Source organism: Columba livia, chromosome 4 (genome assembly GCF_036013475.1).
Source record: "Columba livia isolate bColLiv1 breed racing homer chromosome 4, bColLiv1.pat.W.v2, whole genome shotgun sequence".
Classification (NCBI taxonomy): Eukaryota; Metazoa; Chordata; class Aves; order Columbiformes; family Columbidae; genus Columba; species Columba livia.
The window spans coordinates 11,149,370-11,171,722 of NC_088605.1; the positions used below are offsets into that span (position 1 = coordinate 11,149,370).

Here is a 22,353-nt window from a genome sequence, read left to right on the forward strand (position 1 = left end):
ACGAAGGGACACCCACTGATTGTCACGGCCAGTGACAGTTCGGATAGTTCCGAGCGTGGAGCCAGGGTCCAGAGAGGACGAACCAAGGTAATCCCTTTGAAGCCCTAAGCCTCCCGGGGGACACAAGTGGCTGCTGCTTATAGGCGGGTAAAATGGTCAATTTTTCGTGCTGCTCCAGCCCCGGAGATGCTGCAAGATGTACAGACTCGGAACGGGCAGCCCGGGGCCGCCGCAACCCCGCCAGCAGTGACAGCATCCCCAAAGCAGTGGCGAAAACGCTGCTCGGATGCTCGAATAGGGTGAAGTGTAAAATCATACAAACACCTCCTTCCGCAGTGAAGACGGTGGCAGACCTAAATGGAAAGAAGAGCCCAGCTCAGATGGACAGCTGTCTTTAAAGTTTGCCTTTGCTATTAGTTCACGTTCTAAATTAAATTCAAGTGTAATGTCGATAGCGATGGTAAGCGATTGTAACCTTCCTGATTTTTTTTACTGGTCCGTATAATTCAGGCACTCATTCTTCTTAAAAGGAAGGGAAAAAAAAAACAAAAACAAAACAAAATAACTGCCATAATTCGAGGTATTAAGGCTCTGCCAGCATTTACATTTTGTATCACCTTCAGGCAGCACCCCCGAGAAGATTTGCAGCACGGAGTGCAGGTAGTTATTTTTCCTAGGTGTACCTCTCCCTTTTTGGGACAAACAGGCTAGTAATACAAGTGTTCGTGAAGCTACACGTAGTTTTAAATTGCCATCACCATTAACAAGAACAAACCCCGCGCTAACAGCCCTTAAATGCCACGCTAATAGCCTCCACGTGGAAAGAAATCCCCAAGTGTTACAAATTCAGTTTAAAGACCAGAAAGCTGCCTGGGCAGCCGCGAAGTATGAAAACTCCCTCCTCCGAGTTGTCTGCCTTTGATTTAACTACATTCTCATGTGAACGCAGTGCCGGAAAATCAGGAGCAGATGTACCTAACGAGGCGTTTTCTTTGCTAAACCGTCTTATTTTAAAAGTAAAAGAAAAAAAAAATAGATTTGTTTTGTTTTAGCACGGATGTGCTCTGTGCAGAAGCGCGCAGCTGGGAGGGAGCAGCTTTGAAAATAAAGCGCAAGGGACCTGCGTTCTTTCGGGGTGGTGTTGTACCCTAGGGGGAGGCAACCGGGGGTTTGGAGCTGTTGTTCTCCTTCTTATATGGCGGGACAATGCCTGGGTTCGGTCCGGAGCCGGCCGGCCGTGTTCGCTCCGTGCCGGGCCGGGCGCCGGGGCTGCCGGGGGTTGTGCGCCCCAGCTCCTCCGGCCAAGTATCAGAGACTTGGCTGTATGAGGGGGTTTGCAGGAGAAGGAAAGAGATCAGTCCTGAGAAACGAAGGGGCTTTTCCCAGGTAAGAAATCCTCTGCCTAACCCTGAATAAGGACATTTTAGTGCCTTGAAATTTTGGAATACAAAATATCTATTTCGGATCTATTCCATAAAGTTTTTTAGCTTTTTGTTTTGTTTCACTTGAGAACTATGTCTGAAATGGAATCGGGAAAGGGAAACATGGCTGCGCTTGCTGCTTGCTCTCATTTGTGGCTTTACTCCTCCGTTCTAATATTCTGCGTAACAACAGCAAATATTGATGTGACCGTTCATCTCCTTTCGATTACACAATTCTGGATTCTCCTGGCACAGTAATTTGGGTCTGGATGTACCTGCATAGATTAATTTTAAAGTTTCCTTTTTTTTCACGATAATAAATTGCCTGGGTAGTCGCCTGTTAGGAGAGTACAAAGCTGCCTGTCCACGCCTTAGTATCGGGTATTATAATTCAAATAAAACCCTTTTCACCTCCTATTATTGCAAAAAGGTTATCGGGAGCTGGCTTTTGTTGCAGGAAATCCCATTTTAAAATTGCTTTATAGGCCATTTGCTGCAATCCTCGACACTGATCTCATTACAGCTCCCTCTCACTGCTGTTTCTAAATCCTGGTATTTACCAGCCTTTGGCGGCGATGCCTGGTGCCATTGCTTGCTGAGAGCTTGCCATTGGGAAGAGGTTAGGAAATGTCGAGGTTCCAGTTTCTGGGTAGTTGTGTTTGGAGGAAGCATTATTATTCATTGAAACAGTCGGCCAGAAGTAAATCTTGTGTAATGACTCATCCAGTATAATCTCTTAAACCTCGGGGCTGTCTGTTTTGCAGAGGACGCGGGTTTCTGTGCTGGAGCCTTCTCACGCGATGGCCTAATTCAGCCAGGCAGGGAGAAGCACCCCTCAAAGCAACTGGTTTATTGTCAGATTTAATAATCTCAAGAACTGTAAGAAAGTAAATTAATAGAATCAGTCTTAGTTTTAAACTGGCCGTTAAAAAAAATCTGAAGAGATACTCTTTTGGAATATATTTTTGGGCAAGACTGTGTGCTTGTAACTGTGGTTATGTAGCTGATACTTTAAAGCATCTTTCAGGTATTAGCAACTGTACCAACAAAGCAAAGAGTTAGACCTTAAATCTTGATTTTGTCTTGAAATGGGACATTATAAAACATACGTTGGTGGAACAAAATGCAGTGATGAGCGCATTTTTCATTTCTGTACTACCAGGTAAGACCACAGATCAAAATCAGGCTGAATGCTCCCCAAACTCCTATTTTATTTTAGTGGCAGCTGGGTCTACAGGGAAATATGTGGCTATATTTGAATTATGAAATTAGCAATACTATGAAGACTTTTAAGACCATTTCTGAATAATAATGGAATTATCCCAATGGCTGTGTTACAAGGTTTCTGTTAAATTTGTGTAAGGACAGAGCTGGTAAGTTTTGTCTTTTTAGGAAGTATCTGTCCCTGATGCTTAAGTTCCCAGTGGGATTTGTCTGTTGCAGTGCTACCAAGTTGGTTTGGTGTTGTGTATCATCAGAGGAATCAGAGAGTCTCAAGTTCCCCAACTAGCACCCAGGAGGAAGAACAGACTTTCAGGATAAGCCACAAACTGAGCAGGGAGACACTTCTGTCTTCTGTTTACAAGATTTCAGGGGGACAGACCTAACAATCTGTACCATATGGAAAATCTCTAGGGTCTCCTTTATCCTGGTGTGTCATGTCTGACACAGCTGATGTATTTTACCCATTTACTTAGGGATTAAAATGTGCTTTGAAGGTCTGGAAGACTGAATCTCATGCTTGAATTGAAGCATAGTCCTGGAGTGAAGGCGCTTGGTTCCCCTGCTCGCTATCGGGTGGTCTAGGGTGAGGATTTCTTGCTAGCACTCTTCCATTTTAAGAGGATAACTCAAGGAAAAAAAGTGAGGCAAGATGAGAGCTAAGATCTCCTGAGTGTGAAATCTGTCACTGGGTTATAGAGACTTTCTCTCCCTCTTCAATTTGTCTATTTTGTTATTTTTCATCCCCAATTCTTATTTGTTACATTGATCTCTAAGGCATGTTAATGAGACTTTCTATCAGATTGAATATCCCTATATGATTATGAGTTTTCTCTGGAGATAGTAGCCCCTCTTGCTCAAAGCAGGGTCAGCTAGAATAAGTTGTTGAATAGTTAAATGGATTTGTCTGCATGCCAGTTTGTGCTCATTGCCTTCCTTCCTTTTGCTGGATACCACTAAGTACAGCTCCATCTTCTTTACTCTTTTTCCTCACAGAAGTATTATTTACACATTGATAATATTCCCCTGGGTGTTCTCCAGGTTCAACAGTCCTGGCTCTCTCAGCCTCTCCTCATGACAGGTGCTTCAGTCCCTTCATCATCTTTGTGGTCCTTCAGCAGACTATGCTAGTAAGACAATTTCTCTTATCCTGAGGACTCCAGAACTGGGAACAGCACTCCAAATGTGTGTTGCAATTGCTGAGCAGAGGGAAGGATCACCTCCGTTGACCTGCTGGCAATTTCAATTTCTGGTGGCAGTTACTTCCACTCCTGCATGCTTAGACCAGTGTCTTTATATTCCTCCTGGGTCATCTGCCCTTGCTGCTTTTTTGTGTCAGAATTTATTCAAGATCTCCTTGATCATCTATGTAGGCCTCCTGTTGCTTTTGCTTGATTTTTCTGCACATTTGCAAGGGCCATTCTTGAGACTGGAGGAGGCTGAAAACCAGCCAGCTCTCTTGAGCCTCTTCTTTCTGGGACAATATCCCATGGAATTCTTCCAAGTAGGTCCCTGAATGGGCCAAAGTCTGTTGGACTGTCATCCTGCCATTCTTCTTTTCCTTTCTCTCAGGAAATCAGCTTCACAATTTCATGGTCACTGCAGACAAGGCTGCCTCCAGCGCTCTCATCCCTGAACATTTCTTCTGCACTTGCAAGGATGAGGTCCGGAAGAGTCTCTCCTCTCATTGTCTCCTTCACCAATAAGGTATCAGGAGGTCATTAATGAACCTTTGAAACAGCCAGGATCTCTTGTGCCTCGTTGTGTTGCCCTTCTGGAAGGTATTGCTGTAGTTAAGCCCCACCACAAACACTTCATAAGAAAAAAAGTATTAAATAAAACTATTATAAGAATAAAATATTAAATAAAGTGATAGAGCAAAAACATGGTCTCTATTAAAACAGGTATTTTAAGTTTCAACTTGCTTACCAAAGTGTATAATGAACTATTAAATGAAAATTACTATGTTTTTCTTTGTGAAAAATGGACCCAGTTTGAGTGAAAGCTGGACCTCCTATAAAGCACCATGTCTTAGAACTGTGGGATGAGTCAGAGAGTTGTCATATTATAGAAGATGTTCCATTTAAGAACTCAGTTTGGGATACCTGGACGAAGACTGGACTCAACTGGAGAATCAAGGTCTGTGTTGGGTTGACACTGGCTGGCAAGTGAACCCCAACCCAGCCTGTTGCTCCCTCACCCTCAGCAGGATGGGAGGGGGAACTGGAAGGGCAAAAAGCAAGAAAGTTTATGGGTTGAGATAAAGGTAGTTTAATAAATGAAGGAAAAAAACAAACAAACAAACAAAACCCCAAGTGATGTAAATGTAGTCCCTCACTATCAGCCGACTGATGCCCAACCAGACTTCAGGCAACTGTTTCTTTGAAAAAACTATGCCCTGGTTTTATTGCTTAACATGATGTTGTATGGCATAGGATATCTCTTTGGTCAATATGGGTCAGCTGTCCAGCTGTGTTCTCTCCAAACCCCTTGCTCAGCCCCTGTGTGCTGGTTGGGGAAGCAGAGTGAGAAGCTGAGGGTGCCTTGACACTGTGTGAGCACTTCTCAGCAACGGCCAAAACACTGGTGAGATATCAGTGCTGGTTTGGTCACAAATATAAAACACAACAACATAGAGGCTACCATGAAGAAAATTAACTCCACCTCAGCCACACCCAGTACAAGGCCTTACATTGTTTTTGGGGAAAAAAAAATAAAATGAAAAGCTGGCCTGAACATCACAAATGTGATGGTTTTTTGGTAAGGAAAACATTATGGTGACCTCTGTGAATGGTTTCCTCATGGAAAATTAGGTGACAGGTGACAGTAATTAAATCTGAAAGAAAATTAAGACTTACCTTCGGTAGCAGCTTCTAGATGATTTGGAACCTGGGAAGTAGAGCTCAAAGCAAGCAGAATAAATCATCCTGTTCCTGAAACAGGATTGCTCTAGGTGCATTTGGGTAGGATGGGATGTCAGTGATAGGGTTCATGTGGGAAGGGTTCAAGGCAGGCCAGTTTGGTAAGACCTGACCTGCTAATTTAAATGGGTTTTTTTAATTTTTTTTTTTTTTTTTTTTTTTTTAGGCATAGCGAGCCAGGGATGCAGGTAAGAGTGTCTTGTGGTACGAGTGTAATTCCTAGTCTGCCCTCTGTGTATTCATGGGCAGGTGATGTTTTTGTTCTTGTGCTTAAAATAATTTATTTGGCTTAACTAGTTGTCTCCAATGCTTAAGGCGTTCCTGTGTTTCTAGAGAGCATCCTTCCCCCTCTGAGCTGCTGTTTTTCTAGGCTGCCTGTTACCTGGTAAACTCAGGATGAGCCCCAGTTTCATACAGTCATACACCACAGTAGTTTTATGCACATGAAGAGTCCCACTGGAATCATGCACAAAATATTTTACGAATAGGGTATTGGTGAATGCATAGCTGGCAAGTAAATGACTTTCATGTAATTTTAAAAGTCTGTGAATTATTTTGTTTCCTTTCTGTCCTGTTAGTGTTGTTTTTTCATCTCCTGTTATCTTAGATTACCTTTCATTATTCAGAAACTGAATGTTGTTGAATCTCTAAGTGTCAACCTCAGTGACATTACCAGTGCTTTATGATATTATTGAAATTATGGCAGAAGAGATCTGATAATTTAAACACAAATTTGTGTGGAAAATAATGTGTTTGCACTTTGATTCCAAGATATTTTGCATGAGTATGAAATTTGATTAGGGATTATTTTTATCTGAAGATAAAATCCTTCTCAGACTGCAGCTTAAATTATGCAACCATTAAAAAGTGAGGTTTTTTCTTTGAAAATAAGCTCTTCTTTGTTAGAAACAGAGTCTGTATATAACGATATGGGTTATACTTTTTTTTGTCTGTGAAGGGAGAAAGTATCCATCATGTTATGTCAGAAATATTTAAGTGGCTTTTTTCCTTTAATGGGGATAATTTACACTATTCCTAGCTAACACTTTAGTGGAATGAAGAACAAATGTTATAGCTTTCACTGAAAGATAATCTGATTTTTTTTTTATATACACTATTTTAAAAATGTTAACATCTATCCAAACACAGAATAAAAAGATAGTTTATTCCCCCAACAACTTACAATTTAAATAATTCCAGAGTTCTCAGGAGAATTTGAAATATCCTTATGAGGAAAGGCTGAGGGAGCTGAGTCCCTTTAGTTTGGAGGAAACTGAGGGGTGACCTTATTAATGTTTGTAAATATGTAAGGGGTTAGTGTCACAAGGATGGAGCCAGGCTCTTCTCGGTGACAGCCAATGATAGGACAAGGGACAATAGGTACAAACTGGAACACAAGAGGTTCCACTTAAGTATGAGAGGAAACTTCTTCTCAGTGAGAGTGACAGACACTGGAACAGGCTGCCCGGAGGGTTGTGGAGTCTCCTACTCTGGAGACATTCAAAACCTGCCTGGACACCTTCCTGTGTAACCTCATCTGGGTGTTCCTGCTGCAGCAGGTGGATTGGACTAGATGATCTTTCGAGGTCCCTTCCAATCCCTAACATGCTGTGATTCTGTAGCCCTTCAATTTGCTGTCTGGATGGTTGGTATTTCAGCAGTAGTGTAGCACTGCTCCCAGTGCATGATGCAATAGGAGCTACTTCAGTTTATCAATAAGGTCATTAAAATGAAGCTGTAATATTGCTTTTAGGAGCAATATTACAGAAACTTCACAAAGGTTTACAATCCACAACACCATAGCCCAGTAGTCTGCAGCAGCCACTGTATCTCACCTGAACCTTTGCCTCAAGCATGTCCATCATTTGAAGACACTAATGGCTGACCTGGTTGCTCTGTGGTTTGCAGAGAGAGTTATGCAGGTTTTTCTTGGCACATTGACAGAAATACTTTACAGATAGTGTGAACAGACCTCGGGAAGAGGGAGCACCATAGTGCAGTGAATTATTCTTATCCCCAAGTAAAAATCAGACACAGTATGGTATTAAGTGAAACTCAAGTAATACTTCTTAGATTTCTGTAGGTAATATTATATTTCAGTCAAAATCAAGTGATTGACAAAATGATATTTTTTTTTTTCCAAAGCCTTGCTTCACTTCTGATGTTAGGAATGTTAGGAAAACTTAAGGGCCAGATTTGTTTCCACAGCTCTCCCAGGCCGGTTGGGCCCTGTGTTCCACACCAGGGAGAGCTGAGGCTTGACTAGAGACTCTAGCACAATTATCCTGGAAGAAAACCCTCCTGTTTTTCAACTGATTTATGTCAAGGAAGTGCTAAAAGGAATTTTCCAGCTGTTGCTTCTAAATGCAAAACTCACTGAGCTGAATTTATTAATCTACCTGACTGTATCTGAGAGCAAAACTGATCTGTCATCTCTGATCTTGCCTTTGCATATGATCCACACATTAGGGCCATGGGTCAGGGAAAGAAAAACTAAATGAGCAACATTTTTCAAAACCAGTTTCTCTGCCAAGAGAGTTGTTCAAGAATGATGCCTTAGGCTGGCTACCTACTTCTCTGGATGAGCAGCTGAAAATTGCATTTGGGGTCCCTCACCTTTTATGTGGTGTCTGTGTTTGTTCCCTCATTACCTCATGTTGGACAGGAGACCCAGAGGCTGGTGTCCTCTTTTAAACACAGCTGATTTCTGACAAGTCTGTAATGGAGCTGTCAGTTCCTCCTGTTTCCCATCAGAGAAGTTTATATACTCCTTTAGTCTTGAGCCCACCATGAATCAAAGATATTTAGGTATTTGGAAAGTGTTTAGGAAGAATTTAAAAGAAATTGAAAGCCAGCTTCAGCATGGACATAAAGCTCAAATTGGATCTTAAATTGAGCATCAAGAAAAAAAAAAAACTTGAAGAGCATTTACAAAGAAAGCCCAAGGTGTTGCTAAGATCAGTAGCAATACCTCTGACTATATTTTCATCTAGAGAGGTGTTCTCCCTGGATAAAGCACTGCAAGGTGATATAATACTTACCCGTAGGTCAAGTATCTAGCAACTAAAGATAAAATGCTCTCCTTCAGTGGTGGCAAATCTCTGACTTTAGTGGGAGCAGGTGACATCTGCTGTATTTTCCTTTTAAAGAACCCCAAATGTTACAATGGTTACTTTATGGTAACAGCAAAATGAGTCATTTGTCTCAGTCACTCAATCAGGTTCCTAGTGGACATGTGTCCAAATATAAAAAAAAAATCCCAATTAGTGTTAATTGGCATCCTTGTCTGCAATTTCTGTGGAGAATTCAGTAATAGGCATGGGAGCAGAGCTCCCTCTATTTCACTCCAAGAAAGGTCCCTCCCCAGCAGGCCAAAAGGCTCTTGGTGTTGGCAAGAGGAAGCTTTGTCACCATTACAGTGGTGATGTACAGGACCTTCGCTCTTAGGGCTGGCACTGGGGTCCCATGAGGAATGAAATAAAACCCATTTTGCTGTTGACTGTTCACAGGCTGGTGTTTCCAGTTGGCCATGGAGAGTAAGGGACATCTGGGGACAGTGATGGGGCCAGCTTCATGCGCACAGTGTCCTCCCCTTAGACAACCTATGGCAGGGGAAAAGTGTTTCCTCCCTGAAAAAGGAAGGTAAAACAAGAACTAGCTGGTGTGTAGACCTTTCTTGCCTGCCAACCCTTCACCAGGTATTGGCTTTCAGGAATCAGACTGTATCGCTAGCAATCACGCTCTGTTTACTTAGCCATATTTGATTGTCTGTTTACTTTCTTTAAAAGATTTTTGTCCCCTTGACAGCTATAAGCTTAATTTGAAACCACGGTGTGAAAACTATGCAGTGTTACAGACACAGACTTGGCAGAAGAGTGAGCTTAAAGCATCTTTCTCAGTGAAAAAGACCGTAGGGGTAACAAAGAGCTGTGTCATCTGCTGAAAAGCTATTTTCATGATTGTCACAGGGACTAGCAGAGACCCTTCAGAAACTTCTGAAGTTCAAAGGGAATGGTGTTCTTCCATCATTTTGATGGCTTTGCATTTTCAAAATCTTTATAAAGAAGTAGAGCAGTGAAAATTATATGAATAGTTTTCCACAGAGCTGAACAACATTTGCTTTCAGACACAGCAGTGGGTCTGATTAACTTCAACTTAACTTAATCGTAGGCTTAAAGTTAAATGAGCAGGGAGGACTAGAAGCAGACCCTCACATCACTCCTGCTGATTCCCCTGTTTTTTGTCTGCCAGCTGACTCTGATCCCCTTGGATTCTGAAGGCAGTAATGCCAGGGAGGTGGAAGATGAAATAAAAGGTTTCTCTTCCTCTCTGGCTTTGTCTGCATCCTGACAACAGCCACAGCCTCTGCTTTTCTCCCATTTTTATTTTTGTACTCTCCTGCCTTATGTATTTTTGTTGTTGTTGTTTTGTTTCCTTCCAATTTGCTTGTTCAGTCAGCCACTACTGGTCTGTCTCTGTCAGCAGCATTGCTGGTGCAGACCAGCTACACCAACTAAACTGAGCTCATATGTGGCAGGTTTGGAGTGACCAGTCAGATTATGGGTTGGGCTAATTTCTCCAGCAGCAGCTGATGAGTGCAAGATGCAATAAGAGGCAGAAGTCAAAACATCACCTTTAGTTTGCGTTTACTTGTCTTATAAGTAACAGAAAATCTGGCTTCAGTAGCAACACAATATCTCAGTTTTTTTCCTTCCTGCCCATTAACAAGAGTAAACATTGATTTAACAGGACAATAGCAGTCTGTCAAATTGGACCAAGAAGGAAAATATTAACATAAATGTCACTTAAAGTTTAAGTGATGTATTGTGCTTCCTTTTGATTTGTACTTCCTGGAAAAGCTTCACCTCACACTGCCTTATTTAATGTGTTAAATGTTGTTACAGTGAAATTTTACAGTTTTATCTTTCCTCTTGATCCAAGAAAATGGTAACTTAGAAGTGCTGAGTACATTTGTCATAGTGTGCTTGTAAATACTTTGTTGTACACTGATACAATTTACACTTTTACTGTAACTGCTACCTGGATACACAAATTAACGCATATAAAGCAATGAATGTCAAAGACATCATTAAATCAATAAAAGAGAAAATAGAGTTAATTTCCCCTCATGTAGTCTGCCAGATAAATTACATTGGGAATTATAAAAATAAATTAGTACATTAAAATCAGAAATAACCACAATCCACCTTCGTTTTCTGAACTTATGTGACTGTGAGTCAAAGTGTGAATTTAACTGGGCTCGTGGCTTTCCTCTGTTCTGCATTGCAGCTGGAATATGTGGAGTTTCTGACAGTTTTTTCCAAAGCAATGGTTGGTAACCACATCACGATGTACAGACAGTCTCTGCTGATTTGCTGCTTCTTTTCAGCAATTCTTTGCTCCACAGCTCTACAAAAGAAGCAGTAAAATCCATTCGATCCTCAGCACTATTGTTTCACATCACCAGACTGAATTTTCGGTGAGGCATTCATCTATCTGTGGAATATGGTCTTCATAACAAAACACACATTAATTCCTTTTGTTTGAAGCCAAAAAGAGTGTCTCTTATCACCAGTATTGTCTATTAGCACACTGATTCATGAATTCTTATTTCTTCTCAGTGTACTTAGAGTGGTAGAAATAAGATTAAATTTGGACTCAGAAAATATTCCACTAATGCAGCTGCAATCAATGTTGTAGCAATGGCAATAATAAGAAACATACAAACCACCCCGTTCTTTTGTACTATAAATACTGCACAAATGGTTGTTTAAAAGAGAATTTCAGAAGCAGAACTATGAATGTAAAAGTGTAAATCTCCTTTAACTGGAGCTCGTTTGAAACGATTTGGTAGAATTCTTTCTCATTATGATTTTAAATGATCTGAAAATAGTTTTGACCTAAATCAGGTTTGGGTTGAGGGGGAGGGAGGGTTTATTTGTTTGTGGGGGTTTTTTTTGCTTGTTTTGGTTGTGGTTTTGTTTGTTGTTGCATTGTGTGTGTGTTTGTTTGTTTTAATAGAAATTTTCTCAGAACGGCCTAGGTTTAATAAAACATTTTGTTTCAGTAATTTTGAGTAATATAATTTTTTTATGCTTACTATTTAAAAATGAAAATAATATTAAATATGAAAATACATAGACATCTATCTATCTTTCTGTTTTATCTACAGGAATACTGGAAATTCTTCTGTGTAAAGATTTGATTTTCTTGAATTCATGTTTTTGACTGATTAAGTATTTCATTAGGTAACTTGGTCAGCTTTTGAATGGGCAATAATCAGATGTAGACATGTCCTAAAAATTAGAGCTCTTGATTTTGGAGACAGAAGACTTCTACAAACATCTGTCCAGATATACTTGAATTCTGAATTACTGGATTAATTCCTTGGGTTTGTGCTTTGTAGTAGATAGGATTACAATAACAGCCCTTCTGGTTTTAAATTGACTGCATCACTTAATATAAAATAATTTGCTGCTTTCTGTGTTGAATTGCAGAAGATGGAAGACTCCAGCTCCAAATCAAATACTTGAATAAATACCTGGAAGTGCTCAGCAGGTTTTTATTTATTCTCAGTGAGAGCACGGGGCAATCAGGATTTCTAAGAAACTTCAGGAAGTTGACAAAAGGAGCTAAGTGCATCGAAAAACATCTGAGACTGAGATTATCAATGGTTTACCTGTAAGGATAATACACCCAAGAGTAACTTGGTGTCCAGGCAGATGTTTGGTGCATTGACGCATTGAGCTCACACCAACTGAAGTCAACACATCTTAAACTTTCTGCATGGATTTCCATTATACCACTGCAGTCACTTTTTTGTTTTTAATTTTATTTTCCCCTGCCATGCACTTGGACTTTTTCTCTGTTACTCTTTTCCAAGGCTTCTGATTTTTTTGAGCATTTCTCTTTAGTATGCTAGTTGAGACAGACGTGCCTGGGTTTACAGGGCTTTAAAATATTGTAGTCCCTGGTTTTGAGCAGTACAGAGAACAAATACATAATGATCAGCAACAAAAGACAAAAGAACATTTCTCTTCCTCAATTTTCTCACCGTCTGTTGATTTTTCAAGGTTAAGTCAGTTTTTTGGAGGATGTCACATTGTCCTTCTGAATATTTTTTTCCCCAAATATTGGAGTTTCAACTGACCTAAGTGATTTTTCATTTCCCTTGGCTGGTTCCACAGTCACAAATAGTCTCTTCCACAAAAGCCAATCCCCTTTTTTTCATTTTCTTGCCTGAAATATTCTTTCCCTGGATGTCCTTCCTCTTGGCACTTAGGTATGGGGGCTGGTAGGTTTTTTTGTTTGGGGAGAGGGGGCATTTGGGTTTTTTTGTTTTGTGTTTTTCTTTTTTTGTTGTTGTTATATATGGACCTCTAACCTTGAAATCTCAATCCGTGCTGACAAATGGAATCAGGGGCTCATGCAGCATGAGTCTGCCATCACATGCTGGATCTCAGTTACACAAAAGCTCAGAACATGCTCCTAAAGCAAATTCAGAAATTCAGAGAATCAAAGTTCACAAATCAGACATAGATTGCCTAAATTGTCTTCTCATCTCTCTTTGCTGGGGAGCAGTGGATAGGACTGTTTGTCTTGGACCCTATTCATTGAGAAAATGAAGGGAAAAAATTTAAGGAATCTACAAGAAAAAGTATAAATGTCCTTTATGAACATTATGTTGGACGAGATGATCCTTGACGCCACTTCCAACCTGGTATTCTATGACTATGATTTTTTGCTGTAAATAATTGTCATTGTATCAGAGTCCCTCAAAGCAAATTCTTCTGTTTCTCCTTCCAGTAGCATGGGGAAGTTTCTTCAGGACTCACAGTATGCAAAGTGAGACATGACTCACTACCATGGTGACAGGGGAGGGTACATTTAATATTATTTTCTGAGATAGCTTTCTCTTGTAGTCCTAAAAAAATGGGCAGAAGCCCAGTCACACTCACTCCAGTGTGCCTCTTGATGTTTTTCTTCCTTCTACATTCTAAGATCCATAAACGCGTTTTCTGACTGGAAATCAGGAAAAAGGAGCAGGGTGTATTATAAGGAAATTCTGCTAGTAAAGTGCTGTACAAATGCAAAGTATTCCTTACCCCACACAGTGACAATGGGACAATGGTAGAAATAAAATTTTCACCGACCTCCTCTGCTGTTTACTAGACCAAATTTTCTCCAGTGGAAACATGCACATTATTCATTAAAATATGTTTTGTCTTTGCTTTGTTTTACAGCCATGGTCCTGCTCTTTTCTATTTCATGGATATCGGAGATGACAGATGAAAAACAAACTGACAGCCACTCTGTAACTCTCTGCTGGTTTCACAGTCTCACATTCAGTCAAGATGCAGAGGTAACAAACACATGGACAACCACTGTAAGGGTCATAACACAGTAAAAAAATATAGTCTTTTCTGTTCCTGTCATTTCAGTCTGAGAGATGAACTAGAGGCTGGTTGCAAACTGTAGTCAGATTTTCTATACAGCATGGGTGGTCATACTCTAATAGAAATCCAATCCAAATGCATGAGATGGGCATTCTCCCTTTTGACCAAGGAGTGGTGAATAAAAATAGGGGTGTGATTTTTATCTGTACATGGGGTACATATGTGGACACTGTGTGTCCAGAGTTGATTTTTACAGTTTAAAGATTTCTGAAAAGTAGGAGGTGGTAGAAAACAGAGGACAGGAAAAGGAGCATGAAAAGAATAACCACCAAAAAAATGTCTGGCAACAGAAAATGGAGTCAGACAAACTCAGATTGCAAAGAAAACAGGTTTGAACCATCATGGTGATTCAACAGGGGAATGTTCTACCAAAGGCAGTCATGTGAGGTCCATCTTTTATGTCGCTGATTGAAGACAGCCTTTCTACAAGAAGCATGTCTGCTCTGTAGAAACTGTGCCTCAGCCAAGCACAAGATATTCAGTTCAGCAGGACAGAAAGCAAATGAGTGAAATTTGCAGAGGTGTGATAGACTGAGCAGAACCCCTGACCTAAACCTCCTTGTACTACTGCATTTAAAAGCTAATAGAAACCACCACCTCCAGCTGGGGAAGAAAAAAATCACAGTTAACTGTCAGCCACTGTTGACAAATAGAGGGTAGATTTCCCTGAACAGAGATTCCAGTCACTACTGGTTTCATCCAAGAGTTTTCCTGCTCTAAGAGAATAACTTCTATCTTACTTTGAATGAGTTTTTGCCAGTTACACCAAAGTATATTGGTTAAGGTAGGTAGAGAATAGTGTTTGGATCTTAAGGCAGAAAAAAAAATTCAAAGAAAGAATTCTTTCGATTCATGGTAACCAAGGAGGAAAGTTGCTCTTTTAAAACAGAGGACCAAAGACTGCAATAAGTGTGTATTTTTCAAGAGCTTTTGGCAGGTTAGCTGGTGCTGAATAGTGATGACAAAATGTTCAACAAACCAAAAATATTCCATCTGTTCACTAAAAAATGAGATTCTGTGGAGCAAGACAAAAAACAGGAAATACAGAATTCTTCCCCTCCTCAAGGCATTTCGACACAAACATCTCAACTCACCCACTTAACTAGTATTAAAAATCACTAAACCCGGTCTTTGAAATCAATTACAACTGGCCCAAGCCTCAGCAGAGTGGAGGTGAGCGGGGAAGGCAGGACATGGAAAGGGCTGTTCCCAGGAGATGTGGCTAAAAGCGTGTCTGACTCTCCTCCTCCACCAGCCCTACATCCCCGAGGGGATCTCAGCACAGCAGGCAATACTGCTGCAGGGCATCTGCAATCTCTGGAGGTGAGAGGAGTCTTACTTGTGAAGAAACTCAAGCTGTTTGGGGAGGACTGTCTGTGTGGGATCTGTTGGGCTTTTCCTTCCTCTGCTCCTCTCCTCACCTCCCTGTGCTTGCTCAGATGGGAGGCTCTGCGGAGAGACAGTGTACAACAGCAGAGAAAACAGGCTGTTTACTCAACAATCTCACTTCACAGCTGGTTTTGACAGCAACACTTGACTGTGAAAAAATCCCTATGGTGAATTGATCTGGGACTTCCTTGAAGGAAAGCTGGGTAAAATAGATCTTTTCGAGATGCCTGTCATCTTTAGACCTGTGAGCTTCTGATGTGTCAGAGCTGGGGACAAGCATTATCTGTCTCCAGGCAGATTGTGCAGAAATGCCTACCTTTTGAGGTGTTTGTGCCACCAGAGTATTTTACTAGGCAAATATTTCACAAGCCTGTCTTGAGTAAAATCAGTAATATTCCTTGGAGTACGTTGTCTTTGGAGTATATTACATCTCCCTGAGGAAAAGGGCAGAGGATTGCAGTCCCTGGTTCTGTGATGTTTCTTTCTTTCCTCCTCTTTCTTCTTTCTTTCCTCCTCTTCTTTCTTTCCCTTTCTCTCTCTTCCCCCCCCCCCCAGGTAGACCTCACCTCTCTTGTTTTCTCATCTCTAAAGCCTTTCAGCTGCTCCCAGGGCAGACACACAAACATCTTTTGGCTTTATTCTCACTCTGCCTCTCCCTGTATGTGTATTCAGACAAGTGTTTAAGCTCTTTCAAAGTAAAGCCGATGAGGATTATCTTCACTGAGCAAAGTAGGAGATCACTGAATAAATCACTATAAAGATACATAGATTTTGCATTGTATGACTATTATTATTATCATAAATATAATTAGAAAATTATTTTATAGAAACAGAACAAAAGGAAACAGTCCTCCCTGGTTTGATTTCACATGTCTGTTTATGGTTGTGTTTTACTGGTAGTTTTAAGCACACACACATGCAAGCGCACAGCCAGTGGGCCAAATATTGGGATGCCCTTTTTAAAACCTCCCTTGCCTCTAGCCTTGATCCCATCTCATACTAGTTCTCAGCAAAGACAGTTCCAATTTATACTCATTTCCAACCATTTCAAACTGACACTTTTAATTCATCTCACTGTAGTTACCAAGGGCTTAGCAGAGAGATAAAGAAAAAAAGGAAGAAAAAGAATGGATACTGCAGGCTTCTCTGAACACTTTCCATCTAACCCCAACAAGTATCAATGACATTTCTTGTATTCACAGGGAAATTGATTTACTTTCTCACAAGAAAAGAAAAAAATTAAGTCTGAAGATTCAACTTCTGCAGTATTTAAGAATACGTTTGATTGTAGTAATCAGGTTCCAAACCATTTACAGTGACAGCAGAGGGAACTAAACTGGGGAAGGCAAGAGTCACAGTGACTGCTGGTGTCTGAGTTTGATGTCAATGAGGATCAGCTGCCTACTAAAATAAAGTGCTACATGTAGCTACAGTAAAGTTGGTATTTATAGCCCACGTTAAAAGCCAGATTCAGGCTCCAAATCTTTGAAAGATATATGGAAATTTTGAAGTCAAGTGTTTTTAAGGTAATGATTTTCAGGATAAAATTGTAACTGGTCCAAACAACTGACTACATCCCTCTGACAGAATCTGTTATTCCTCAGGGAGGGACACCAAACCTCTTGTGAGCCATTCCCACTCAGCTTTAGGCCCATGAAAACTTGTGCCCAGGTAGGACATCACCCTTCCAGGCACTGCATCATCCTTCACCTTTTGTCACCTCAGCTTGAGCTCTGCAGGTGGCAAGAGCTCATTCTAAATCACTACAGGGTTGGGTTGTTGGTGGTTGTTGTGGTGGGTGTTTTGTTTTGTTTTTTCATTTTGGACTCAGAAAAGAGTGTTTAAAAAAGGAAACGGGGGAAAACTCCTCGCATCCTCTGAACTGAAATTAAAGGGAGGTATCATAAATGACAAGTCACTGGAACATAATTCTGTGATGCCTCCAATTATTTATTTACATTTTGAACCACTCAGAAAAATACCCTTAGATTCTACATAAAGAATGAACAAGAATTTAAGCTGCTATGAATTTATTACTCTTGATGCAATGATGCTACTTTTCACCCCACAAAACATGGTATATTTTTAAGGAGAAGTTAGAGTTTAAGAAGGGTACTTTCCCCAACATCTACATAGAGGTATCTCTTTTGGGATAAGATCTTATTTATAAATGGGGCAGGCATTCTAAGCAGGCAGGAACAAAGAAAAGCGTTTTTATTAGCAGCAGGAACCACATGAACAGCTTTGACCTCAATTTAGGATTTAGCTTATCATTTCACACAGAGGCTTGCATCAAGAATTTGACACTGGTGCCCTTTACTAATTTGTAAAGCAAACTAAAAGGAAAATAATGGAGTACGGATAAGTGCTGTTCATGAACCACTGAGCAGGCTCTATTCCATTCTGTCCAAATTACTCCACAATCAGTCAGAAATCTCACGACAGACTAGGTTGTCTTTTTGTTGTTTTTATTCCTCTAAAAAAAAAAATAAATAAATAAAAGCAAATTAAACTGCCAGGCCTGTCTGTCCCTATCCTGCTGGCGATCAGGAGTATTGTGGAATTGGCATTCTTTGAGCTCATCCCTGCCTCCATGGAGGGAAGCGCTGCTGGGATGTGGGGAGAATATTTGCCTGTGAACCTTAGAGCTGTGATCGTGTGATCGTGGAGCAACCTAAGGTTAGGTCTTAAGCGTGGTAAAGCCCTGGCAGCTTTGCTCCAATTGGCTCCATGACATTCCCTGCTTGGCTGTGATCCTAATGGCTTGAGACTGGCTGAATTCTTCTAACCTCAGGAATTAGTTCTTTCATTTTGTGGAACTCTGCTCACTTGAAGTGTTATTTTTTGCACACGGAGAGCATGTTGGAGCTGAGGCTTAACTGACCTGAATGCTCTCACTATGTGAATTATCTTTCAGGCAAAGCCACAAGGCCCTACAACCCCCATGCTGACTCAGATGGTTTTTAGTCCTCAACAACAACAAAACAAGATTTACAAATTTCATTAGATTTTCTTGAACAAAAGAGCCGTGTAAGAGCAAAACCATACAAGTCATCTTACCAGATACATGGTATCAACACTTCAGTGACAAAGATTTTTAGTCCTTCTGTAGCTGAAAGATGGCACGAAGCAAGCCCAAATTGCATTATCGGTGTTTTCCCCCAGTGATGACACCACCCGTTTACACACCAATATCCCATTCCTGTGCACCAGAGCAGCCTTGCAAATTAAAACTCCTTTCTAGCCACATTTATATGAGCACTCCTTCCCCAGTCCTGTGCTGTCCTGGCAGTGACTGCTGAAATGAGGATGACTTTTCTAAATAAAGTCGTACATCTATATTGCTCAAAGTAATATGCGTATATATTATATGGAAACTGCTGAGTGGCTTTTCTTCACATTACTGAGAAGCATATATTTCCTCCATATATTTCATAACAGCAGGCATATGGCCCCAATCCGTTGAGTTATGGAAGAGTTTGCTATGTGTGATTTCATGGAGCACAGCAGGACTCAGGGCTCCTTAGGAGCTCTGCTTTCAGCCTCCATTGCCTTGATAGGAGGGAAGCGCAAAGAGTACGCAATACATCTCTCTGAATCAGTTTGTGGATATACAGAAAACACATGCAAAAACACAAACCAACATCTGTTAACATGGAGTCATATCATCTGTGGGAAGACGAAGCACAAGGAGAGAGATTCAGGCTCTGACTGTCATTGCAGAAAGCTGGATATAGGACAGGAGGAGAAAATGAAGACAAATTAAAAACCCAAAGCAGGGCAGGGTGCAGGCCTAGAGGGGAGACAAATACAAATATAAATGAGTAAATAAAGAGAAAAGATACCCTGTTTCTGTCTCCTGGCTGTGTCTCTTTCTCAGTTTGGTGTCCAGCTTTTCTGGTCTACTTGGTGCTTGACACCCTTGCGAATCCCAGGCTTCCCTGTCATACTGCCTTGGTACGACATGTCTGGAAAAGTGTGTGCAACATGCTGTTCATGTTCTGGACATGTCAGCCTCATGCCATCATGCTTTGGGTGTATCTCCGGCTCCATCTGTGAAGCTCAGCTCTATCTGAGCTCAAGCACAATTTGACTCCTGATTTTTCAAGAGATTTATCCTCTCTTTGATCTTCTGGTGATACGTAACATGTTGGAAGTGACGTTGTCTGTGACAACCCATCATGAAAACTACTTCTGAAGGATACTTTGGAGCACAGGGAGAATACAGTTGCGTTGCTCACAAACCTGATTGAACTGAGGCAGCACCACTGGCAACTTGAGCAACATCTTAGAGTAGTTTTTGAAGCCAAAGCAGTGTACTTCAAACTAAATAATGTGGTTAAATCTAGGCCTTGTCCTTGACTCAACATTAGTATTAAGAAAGCTTGCTCTGGGAACTCTTCCAAAGCAATAGGTCAGTATGACAGGAGGATGGGGAATCCTTTGCAGGGAATCCTTAGCCTGAGGACAACAACAGGGTCTTCCAAAAGCAGAGAAGAGGATATTGGAGGGTGACTGAAGCTAGCTGAGTTCGAAAAACCTTCTTGCTAATTTAGTACACAACCAGCACACAGGTGAAGGCATGAAATCAGTATGTTTTTCCAGCTACAGCCTGCCAGATCCCTGCCCTGAGCATGACTGAAGAAGCCTGTGCAATGCGAATCGGGGATGACAGGGAAAAGCTGAGTCCTTTGCCAGCCAGACATGTCTCATGATGTCTGGTCAGTACATCGTGTGGTGCTGCAGGGCCGTGACAAGAGGCTGTGGCTGAAGTGATGCTTTTAGTCCTATGTCTCCCATCCCCAGCACTGGTTACAATACCATTTGCATTTCCAGGCCCTTTCATAGCCCTTCTCCAAATTTAGTTTAAACATACTCAGCAAAGGCAATTCTTTCTGCAGCTAGAAGAGGGGAAACAATCAGAAAATGCTCCCAGCCAGCTGGGTCTGTCTGTGAAATGACCCTCTTGATCTGATTCTTCTTGACTTATGACTTTCCTGCTACCCTCTCTGCCAACAAGCTCTGTTAGACAGGACTGAGTCTCACTGCAGGAGAAAAGAATAAAAAGCTGGGCTCAACAAGTTTTGGCCAAAATGGTAAAATCAAGTGATAAATTAATTCATTACAAGCAATGCAAGTCTGCACTCAAAAAATTGCCCTTTGCTGAAGTCAGGGCTAACTGAGTACACTTTCACCTCCATCTGCCAGCGCAGTTGACTGAAGAGGTGATATACGTGTTGCCGTAGCTCTTTTCCGTCATTGACTTCCCAGACCTAATCCTCATTCTGCAGCAGGTAGGAGTTAATTTTACAATTGGGCAGGACAGTGGAAACAACACAGATGGCTTTCCAGTGTGACAACAGATACCCAAGTTTCCCTAAAGAAAGTCTTTTGGGAAATGTAAAGCAACATGCTGTCAGAATGGAGGACTTCTAGTTGATTATCTGTGTTAAATAGCTTAAATATCACTTTTTCACACACAATCCCATTATTGGATTTCTAGTGCAGTTGCAAACAGTTGGTCTTTAATTCTTTGTGCCTGCTGTAAGCAAAAAAATGCTAAGGAAATGTTTGCTGAGGCAGTTCAGGACCACGTGAGACTAGGAGTGATTCTTCCTAGAGGGCACTTCTCATTCCACTTTGACTTTGGTAGGCTACAGAAATACCTGAGTAATATCTTTTCTGGTTCAGCACACTTTCTAAAACCCCTTCAGTTGTGCTTTATTTTAAAAATCTGCATTAGCTATAAAAACCTTACTGGATGTCCTAGTTTCCTGTGGAATTATTAAACAACAACAACAAAAAAAGTGCCTTAGGCAGAATGACCTTATTCTTTACATTTATATTCTCTGCAGCTCTTCCTTATGCTTTTTACTGTTGTGATGCATTGGATTGTGTTTTGCCTCAGTCAGTGGATAAAGGAACTGTGTGTGGATGCAGTAGCCATGTGGGAGACAAGACACTTCCAAGACATGAACTCCCACCAGTGGGCACATGGTCTTTCCCACCAATCCAACTTCATCTGTTCAACTTTCTCACCAACTTGAGCAGAAGCAGCAGTGTGTGCCCTGGTAGCTGTAGTCTCCTGGGAGATGCAGGTTCTGCCTGGGTTTTCTCCTTCCTAGGTGACTATTTCTAATCATTAGGCAAATATATCAAGGTTGACCGTCAGTCTTATCAGCTGTAGAAGAAAATGTGTACGTGGCTACCCACGGAAAAAGTGAGAAGACAGGAGCTGCCTCCCACCATCTCAGGACTCTGCTGGAGGGGACCATCCAGTCAACACAATCCCCTTTCTCACATACCAAGGGCTTTTGTCCACGGGGACTCAAAACACTGGTGGAAAAATAGATGAACCACTGAGCTACAGAGCTTTTGCAAGGTGCGCGGCTTTCACTCCTTCCCGTTGGAGCTGCTTCACTTTGTTTAGGCAATTAAATATTCATTGGGCTAGGGAGAGAAAAGCAAGAGATTGATTCTATTGCCCAGTTGTTCGGGTGCTCACCTGGGATGCAAGAGATGCAGGGTCAAGTCCTTGCTCTGAAGATGATTTAATTATTTATACAAAGTGGAACAGCTTCAGCAGGAAGGACATACATGCCAGTCAGCCTGATGGTCCTCTCCAGCACTGCTCAAAACCTCTTCCCTTTTAACATGGGGGGTGACTTGATGCAGGTTTTCTCCTTGCTGAGTAAATGTTCCCTGGGCTCTTGTTCGCTGGGCTAGGGCTTGCCTGGGCACCATGCTCCATGGTGGGATTCATGGCTGAGGCTCCTCACCAAGGGAGGCATTGTCCCTTGCCCTTCAGTGACTCATTTCTCACAAGGGTCAGGGATTAGTCTTTTACTAAGCCATGTATCCACTTCACTTCCTGGCATCTTGGCTTTCTTTGCCAACTATGCAGCAGAGGAAGCCCTGGCAGCTGCAGCGAGGGCCAGGCTCTGG

The 22,353-nt window shown here is 41.4% G+C and overlaps 1 long non-coding RNA gene across 2 annotated transcripts; it reads left to right on the plus strand.

The window, feature by feature from the left end:
- The first annotated feature begins 337 nt into the window (after positions 1-337).
- Positions 338-21,538, plus strand: LOC135579328 (uncharacterized). 2 transcript variants are annotated; one of them, XR_010472110.1, is made up of 4 exons: positions 338-1,386; positions 4,215-4,349; positions 5,730-5,751; positions 13,807-21,538. It is a non-coding gene; the product is annotated as an uncharacterized LOC135579328 (long non-coding RNA). The 2 variants fall into 2 exon arrangements; XR_010472111.1 differs by lacking the exon at positions 13,807-21,538 and adding an exon at positions 10,853-11,479.
- The last annotated feature ends 815 nt before the right edge of the window (positions 21,539-22,353 follow it).